The sequence below is a fragment of the Gallus gallus genome, chromosome 4 (assembly GCF_016699485.2).
Source record: "Gallus gallus isolate bGalGal1 chromosome 4, bGalGal1.mat.broiler.GRCg7b, whole genome shotgun sequence".
Taxonomy (NCBI): domain Eukaryota; kingdom Metazoa; phylum Chordata; class Aves; order Galliformes; family Phasianidae; genus Gallus; species Gallus gallus.
The window spans coordinates 32056638-32065779 of record NC_052535.1 but is presented as its reverse complement, the minus strand read 5'-3'; the positions used below and the strand labels follow the sequence as shown (position 1 = coordinate 32065779).

Genomic DNA, 9142 nt, shown 5'->3' with positions numbered 1-9142 from the left:
GGCCCCACTGTTTGGTGGCACTAAGGCTGAGAGCAGCTTCCAAACTTAAAATAAGCAAATCTGACTGCAAATCTCAAACTAAGTCATACGTAGCTTCTCTCCCTGGGGATGTTTGCTACGCACATACAACAGTACTTCCAGCTGAGAAAGCCATTCCCAGTGTGCCTCTTTAATAGGAGGAAGCTAGCATTAAATACTTCAGAGTGTGCACCCCCGTTCTGCTTAGCAAAGTTCCGTTTTCCTGTTTTAAATTCAGAGCTTCAGCTCCCTTGATCCAGGAGGTTAAATACTTCAAATCACATTGCTGCCCTAGGATGGTGAAGGGCCAGCTCGACAATGATGACTGCAAGTTGAAACATTAAGAATGCAAATTATCAGCCAAGTGACAACTGTTAAGCTGTATTACAGAGCGTGCTGCTTCTGCTTGGCAGGAATGCACATAGAAATGATGCTCCTGTGAATTATTTTTTAAGGGTGGTGGGAGGGGAATGGCATGGATCAAAGTACAGGGAAAGTATTTGTTCTCTTGCCCATTCACTTGCTGTTTTGAAAACAAGCAACAGTATCACCTTAGGAAATCTGCAGCTGAGATCCATAACTGGGCAATGTCCTTACTAATAAATACAGGATGATGAGGAGTAAAGAAAAATTATTAAAAGAAGCTTTGGTTCAATTATCAATATGTTGTATAATATCAGTTCTCCTTGTTAGAAAGTCTAATACATTCTGTGAGTTGTAGGTGGCATATTATAGGATTTAAAGGTAATGGCCTATGGCTACTGACTGTTTGCTGGTGTATCATAAATACACCATGCTGGTAGAGCTTGTTTAAGTACTTTTGTATATGACATTGATTTCATCTCTTCTGTCAAGAAAAAGACTTTCTAGAAATTCTGTTAGATGTGTCAAAGAGATTTTTTACGAAGTCAACAGCCAGCATGCAAGTACCTCACATGTCCGTTTACTTGTTTCTAAAGGGATTCATATTCTGCTTTTAAGCCTCCTGCCACAAATGTAGAAATCTGATGATGACCTCAAATCAAAATATAACAACCAAAATACTATTGCTAGAATAAAATAATAAAAGAACACCCCTCCCTCCTCCAAGAAAAACCCCACCAACTGAATGATTTTATGTCATTACCCATATTCCATTCTATCATTACACAGATCACAGAGTAAATTATATTTTGTTACATGACACTTCACCACTGACTCCAACAAGAGTAGGATCAAACCTTGTCTTCTAAATTGTTAGGATAGTCTTGTATATCTGCCAGCATTTGTCCTGCACTTGATGCACTGCTGATCCAGTCTGCTATGGTGAATCCCATGCTCATGCTGCATTGGTATGTTTTTTGTAATTGTCAAGAAATACATCATTTTACAAAAGCTGACAAAGGTGTTAGTGCCAGCCAGTATGATTGCACTGTCTTACTAAAACCCATGAAGTTACTCTTAACATATAACATCCAACGCTCTTGTGGCCTATTGTGTCTTATTCATTGATGGATAAAATGGCTGCAGGCAGCCTGCAAGGAGAAACCTAACTGAATGTAAATACAGTAACATTTTATAGAAAAATCATTGTTTTGAAATTCACAGATCCAAGTACCCACCTTGCACAACTCAGTCAGAGCCAATCAGGTTTTCTTAATGTCCAGAACTAATAATCATTGTCTCCAAACACAAGAGAGTATTTTGCGCTTTTGTATGGAAATGAGTGATACTGGCAGAGCTACTGCTGACATCACAGTACTATATATATATATATATATATATATTGCAACTTACCTTGCTGTTACTTTCCTGGTATAAAATATCCATTCCTAATAGAATGATTCTCTGGTGAATTATTTTCTAATGTGCAAACTATCTTGTAACATATGATGCCTTTTCTCTTGCTATAAGTAGTGCTGTTTTTGATTATTTTGTTTTGTATAAAAGCACTCCGGAGTCCTGAAGTAGTCCATTATTTTTTGAGACACGTACTTTGGAAATGGTCCCTATGGACTGCCCTATCTAACAAATATCTTTATTTGCTTTGCCCTTAGTATTTGAAAGTCATCTTTTCCTTGGCATTTTGAATAACAAGTTCAGTGAGATAAAGCACAATGAAGATCTTTTGAAGAAGCATCTGGAATTCATCTGTGTAAAGAGTAAGTATAGACATGTAGAAGATAGTGCTTCTAAAATGATTACTCACCTTCTTGATTTAATAAAGTTTTATAGAACTCCAGATTCAAGTTAATGTGGCTCTGAAACAACCAGTTGTATTTATAACATAAAGTAGCAACTAATCACAATCTCTCATTCACTGTACCTCAAAGTACTTTACAAGGGAGGTAAATATCATTATCCTTAATTTATGAATGGCACAACTGGCAGACAGAGAAGTATGACCAAGCACCTTCCAACTTTTTCATCAAGCTATTATAGTCTTTCCAAAACTGAGATCACACATACCAGCCAGGAGATTTACATCAAACAGTTCAATAGGAGGATGACAGATAACTATAATATGCAAGCGTCTCTTTTTTCTAAAGTGGTTAATAAGGTACCATATGTGACACAAGTTTGCTGTTCTGCATTACCCGTGGGGTTAGTCACCAGAAAGGGAGAGACCTCTGCTATTGTGGAAAATATTTCCTAATTCTTGTCCAGAGTTGGACCACATGAAATAGATTTGAAGTAAGTTACAGCTGCTGAATGCTGTGGGAGTGTAGGAATGCTCGTGCCTAAGGAGGCTAAAGTGACCTTTCTGAAGTTCTAAGTAGTTTGTTCAGACAATAACAAATGTGTCACTGGAAGTTCCTTTAAGGAGTGATCATATTCCTTCTTTGTGAACTGAATCTCCCCCTAGAAGCTACAGTATTTATTGGAACGCCACCTTACACAATTCCTGACATTCAGGTAATGCGACTTTGACTGTATAGACCATAGTGGTAATTTGGAGGAAGTCTGATAGGATTAAGGAAGTGTCTTTGCTGTCCCTACCCCATAAGTTAGCACTGAAACAATGTGATAACTGTATTTCCTGAAACAAAATAATAGAGATATTGGAATGATATCAGCACCGTTTCCTACTGCAAAAACATTATGATTGTTTCACGTGTTCTATTGAAATCTTAATGTCAAGTACTATTTATCAAACAATATTTTTAAATAATAAACTAAAAATGAAGTTTCAGTCAATGCACAATTCTTCAACGTTGCTATATAACACTTCCAATTTCTGAGCACGATCAACTATTTTTATCAAATCCTGCAGGTATATGGGGTGTGACAAGCTTTTTGAATTTCCCAAAACAATTTTGCCTGTGCACCTTCACCCTGATTTGGAACTTCCTTATTATTCCAGTCTCAGGCTTTTCTTGATGAGAAATGGCATGTTGTGCCAAATTGCACAGCAGTCTCCGCATCAGTAAGAGCACTGTAAAAATTAAGCGCTGTCGTTTTCCAGTTGCAACAAATAATATAATTTCCCACAAAATCAAGGCTGAGATTCATTCCCTGAAGGTGGTTCAGCGTGGTCACAGCACAGCAAACAAGCTGCCAGGTTGAGCCAGTGTTAAAACCTAAATTCCTCCAATACGGTTATGAGTAGAAGTGCAGCCCTGGATTGGAAAAGAAGGCCTGAAAGCATACATATGAAGGAGTAATTGTTGTTTTTGCTGTGAAGAGCATAGGCCTGGAAACTGCATCCTGCGTCACTGTGTCCAGTCCCCTGCTGTCTTAGGCAACCACAACATACAATCCTTTTCATAAATTTATCAAGTTCCATCTTGAACCCAGTTAGGTTTCTTGCCCCCAATGGGAAGGCTGTTCCCAAGCCTCACTGTGCTGAGGGTTAGAAGTATTCTTCTAATTTCCAGCTCACATTTATTCATGGCCAATTCAGACCCATTTGTTCTTGTGCCAACATTGTTCTGTAGCTTAAATAGCTTTTCTCCCTCTCTTGTGTTTACCACCCCTGATGAACTTATAGAGAGCAGGCTGTCCCTTTGGCCTCTCGCTGTCATGCCATCCTGTTTGTACACGAGCTGCAATCCCCCTGAACAATGGATGAGCCATTGTTTTAGGGAGGCGAGCTGCAAATAAAAACAGTGCTCTGTCTTGCTGTCCGGGGATGGGCAACATCTATCATTGGGTGTCAGGCGACACACCAAGCCCTCTGGAGCTCAAACACAGCTCAAAACAGAAGTGTAATGTCATGAACCAGTCACAACAGACTGAACATAATGGGGCTGCTTTAACACATTTCCCCAGTTAGCCCTTGCTACTTCTGAGCATGGAAGAGCAAAAACTGTCAATTATGAGACAAAACTGGTCAACAGTGGCTAGAAAGAGAAAACTACTGTCGGTAACTGGACTAAACAAGTATTTTCAACAATGTCAGTGTGTCTGTTGAAGGAGGAAAACATATGCATGCTTTCAGACATAGTGGGAATAACTAGCTAGAGAGCCTGGTGTATGTGAGCAAACACTTACGAAGGATCCTCTGTGTGTGCCTAGTTTTGCTTGGTTGCAGCTGTTAACATCCAGGAGGCAGTTTATGGAATTTTCTCGAGACCCCCCACAGTTTTGATACTGAAAGGCTAATCGTATTCCCTGACGTGCTAGAGCAATTTAAAGAGGTTCTGCCCCCTTGTGTTTCTTGTTTATGTGTTTTTCCCATGCTTCCACGGTTAGGAAATCTCAGAGTGTCGTAACATAAACATAATTTTCTCAATGAGCAAGATTAAAATGGCAGCATGTCTTATGAAGGATGCAGGCTTATCCAGAGTTCTCTCCCCGTGTTTTTAAGTATTATACCATGTATATGCATTGTAATACAAATATTATATATTGTATAACATTGCATTAGATCATATTATATGATGTGGTGTTTGTGGTAGGAGAATTAGGAATAGTGGAATCTTTTGACAAGGTCTCATAGCCTGCGGACTGATGACCTTGTAATTCAACTCCTGCTAGTATGACTACAGTTGCTATTATATTCATAAGCAACTCGCTCTCTTTCAGCTTCACTAAAATATCAGTCTTTTAGTCATGCCACGATTTTCAGAGCGCTCTCTACTTTCCAGTATGCTCATAATGGTCAGAAAATTCATCCGTATTTTATTTTGGGTCAAGAAATAGATTCTTGTGTGCTGCTCAGGAAAAAATTTTGGACTCCAAAAAATTCTGCATACCCTGAGCCAAACCCAAGAAAAAAATGAAAGTGTTAAACAAAGTTTCCAAAAAAAAAAGTGACATAAATTAATTGAAAAGAGGTGAATTACAGCTGCAGATCTGTTCCTGCTCTAGTACTTAAAAAATGCTTTGTCCTTTCATTAGTAGCTTTTTCTTGGTTTCACTTGCAAAGGTGAAGGGCTTCTTGCATGTTATTTCCTGGAAACTCTAGTCTGTAAATGACACATGTGGTAGCGATGCTAGGGACAAAACAGAGAAATGATTTCTCTGTGATAACATCTACCATAATGCTGTCTTTCTGTGCATAATGCTGGTGCATACTTTTGAGGAGCTGATGTAGAACAGTGTTCTGCAGCACCGTTTCAGCATCAGCCCGGACAGCATGCAACCCCAAGCATGCACATGTGCTTACAGAGACTTCCACAGCATTCAATGCCAACACAGCCCATAATGACAGAGCTGAAAAAGCAGTTTTTCTCAACTTGTAGCCATCACCCACTCATGTTTTGGAGGCAAATTGATGTGTATAGCTCCTTTTTCTCAATTTCTCTGCCATTTCAGTGAAGACATTAAGTCTGCCACAGAATCTAATACTGAAATAAGGGACCTGCTTTTGGTGAGAGTGCAGTGAGAGAGGGAAGATGGGCCTAACTCTGCTCCCAGCCAGTATTTCCTGATATTTCGTGGCTTTGGCTGAAACAGATTTTCTATTGTCCTTGACACATGATCAGACTCAACTTCAGCTCATGTATATCTCAGCAAGACAGATTTGGCAGTGGGAGTTGGTGTTGGTCTTTGCAATAAAATTAAGCATTCTGGGTGCAATTGATGAGACTATTCCCCTGAATCATCTCACTGTGAATCTGACTTCCTTTCAGTGTGAGTTGGATGGAGGCCAGTGGTTCATCAGGGTGCCTTGGGCCAGGAAGAACATTAGAAGAGAGAGAGACAGGAGATTTATCCACTCTGTTGGAAACTAGTCTCTTGGTGATCAATGCTGATTTGCTTCTTCTCTGGACATTCTTTCCTGGCTTCATGGATTAGATGCTGGTAGTGTGGAGAATAGCAATGATATTGTTCACTAGCTGCATCTGGTGCAGGGAAAGCTTTCCAGAGATGATTAGTTTAAGCATCCTAGAGAAACATAATAAAAGAGGGATCATTATTATAGCGTGTGTGTTTTAGGGGATCCATTACTTCAGTGTCTTGGCATTATTACATAATTTAAAATAATAAAAACAATTATCCCTTAGAATAAAGAAGACTTTGAAGATGCTGAGTTAGATGTCACTGCTTATGTATTTGTTAGGCAAGGAGCGTGTTGGCAAAGCCATTAGAAATTAAATAAAATGTAAGCTCAAGTGGTAAATTTTGGACAGGAAAAGGAAAGCTACAAGAGTTGGGTTCAGCGTTATCCATAACAAAATCAGCTTCCACATCTCTGAGCTTGGCATCAGCATAGTTCAGACTCAGCTTGTTCTTCACTGGTTTTGCTTTCCTTTGTGATGCACAAAAACAAAGAGAAGAGGTGATCTCCATCCACAATGGATGTCATTTTTCCCCTAGACATCCCATTAAGGTTATATCCATGGATGTGTTGGGATACAGGGATCAAATGGAAATCCCCAATATTGTTATCATGTCCCAAAATCTCAAGCTGGAAAAGGTCTTCCACAAGCTATTCAAATGCTTTAGGACTTGATGCTTGTGAGACCCGTAGCAGTTTTGAGATGGCAGCAGGAAAGCCCAAATGGAAATAAGTGGAATCTGTAATCTATCTTGCTTTTGAAATATCATTATTTTGACACATAGCAATTGCCTGATGGATATACAAGTGACTTGGATCTGGGCACGAGGGCTTTTTTCCTGCACAGCTTTTCCTTATGCATCACTGACTTGCTGAATGACTTGCATAATACTGGAGGTATTCAAAACTGCACAAGCTCAGAGCTTTTGAATGTGAGACTGTTGTGCTTTGAGACTTTAGCACAGGTTCCGTTGTCTAACTTTAACCCTCTAACTTTGAAAATGACAGCTTTCATTTACTTGACTCAAAAAAGACTTGGGAATCCCAGTCAATTTAAATCAGTAATATGCCTACCAGACACTGCATAAAATGTGCTACTTAGAAGCAAATTATTAGTGATTATGTATTATTTTATCAGTATTAAAATACATCAACACTGAACATATTGTCATAGATACTGGAGGATGTGGTGGGGCTACACAGGCGATTCTTCTTTATAAAATACCATGTGTTTGGCATGAAAGTTAATTGAGACAAATGTTCTGTTTCAATAGATGTCATACAGCCACCAGAGTATGGGGAGGATGACCCTCTCCCACATTAGCACAGCTTTGTAGGACTGGCATTATGGAAAGTATCCTGGTTACAAAAAGCTGAACTGCTTTCATCTCACTTACTCACTGCAAATTCCTCTTGAAGTCAGTGGGTGGCTGGTCCTAAAAGAAATGCTGGACTGAGAGCTGTGTTTTTCTTAGATAAAAGTTATGTAGAGTTATTGCTCTCTCTGTCCCTTTCTCTGCTTTCCCCAAGAATCCACATCAGCAACTATTTGTATTGGCCATGCCATCATGTTAAACAGAAGGGGCTGACTTACATACAGCCCACACACAATCACAATCACCATGTAGCACAAAGCTGATGTCACCTTTTGCTGCTACTCACATAATGGATTTTGTTTTCAGTCTGTGCACCAGTACAAAATTTACTAGACTAAATCATTCCAAAAGAAAGAAATTACTAAGTCAAAACAATCTGAAGGATTACCAAAATTCAGAGTGAAAAGAAAAATACAATGGTGTCACATGAATGTTCTAAAAATTCTATATCAGTTTGATTTCCACAACCCATTTTTCTTTTCAGTCTGTGACACAACACCCTCCTAGGCTTACGTGTTCCTGAATTCCAACCTTCTTTTCATTTTCCCCAAAACAATCACTTTGTCACCAAGACACATGTGAAAAATCTATTCCTGTCTCTGCTTGGCATCACTGCCACCTCATGGATTAATGAATTCCGTGTCCTCTAATTCCCCCACATTATGCACCTCTGTTTTATGTAAGTAGCCAAATGTATCAAGATTCATTTTAATGAATGTGAGTCACTCCCCATATTCAGAAGGCAAGACTGTTATGTTGTAAGTTAGAACACCATTAGCTGTGCTAAAAATAAACAAGCATTACCTGCAGGAAAACCTATGTAGTCAAAGTACACACTGAGAAGGACCTAAAAAATGACAAAAAAAAAAAAAAAAAAAAAAACAACATGCGAAGAAAACACATACGCCAGGAATGGTGTTTATGCTGTGTGCAAAGGGAACAGAATAGATTATGAATGCTATCCACCCTGCTTTTAGATATACTGGAGTAAACATAGAGTAGGACCTGAGGATTGTTTTACCAGGAAATTCAAATTCAAAACATTCAATGTCATTGTAGGTTCTATCAATTCTCTGCTGGGTTTAATTTAATTTAATTGCTACTGTTGAAAGAAAAATAAATGAATGATTCTTTGTAACATCAATTTTCCTCTATGTTTTGGTTGGTGTAGAGCAACTATTTCTTCTGTGGCTAGCTGGAGATTTCAAAGTTTGAAGATCTAAACATCTCAAGGTCAGCCTGAATTTGCTTGAGCAGAAAGCATGCATGGCTTGTTTGTGTGGTATTTCTGTTCCACTATTTTCATGACTCTTAGTGTGGTGCAATGGGAAAAGCTTTGGTTGAGTCTCAGAAACCAAGCCTATAAATCAGTAAGTCAATCAACAAGTCTGGGGAACAATATGTTCTTCTATTTTAATTTCTTTGTGGGAAATGTGTAAATAGATACTGGCAATGAAGCTGGAATATAATGGGTACTTATAAATTAAGGCATCCAATGATTTATCCTCTCTACGTGCAATGTGAAAAGAGGTTATGCTTTCTG

The 9142-nt window shown here is 38.8% G+C and overlaps 1 long non-coding RNA gene across 1 annotated transcript in view; it reads right to left on the bottom strand.

Annotated features, from left to right (window-relative positions):
• Positions 1–2415: 2415 nt before the first annotated feature.
• Positions 2416–9142, bottom strand: part of LOC107051780 — a 55111-nt gene continuing 48384 nt past the window's right edge. Inside the window, exon 4 of the long non-coding RNA XR_001463662.4 lies at positions 2416–6330. This is a non-coding gene — a long non-coding RNA (uncharacterized LOC107051780). The remainder of the gene's footprint in view (positions 6331–9142) is intronic.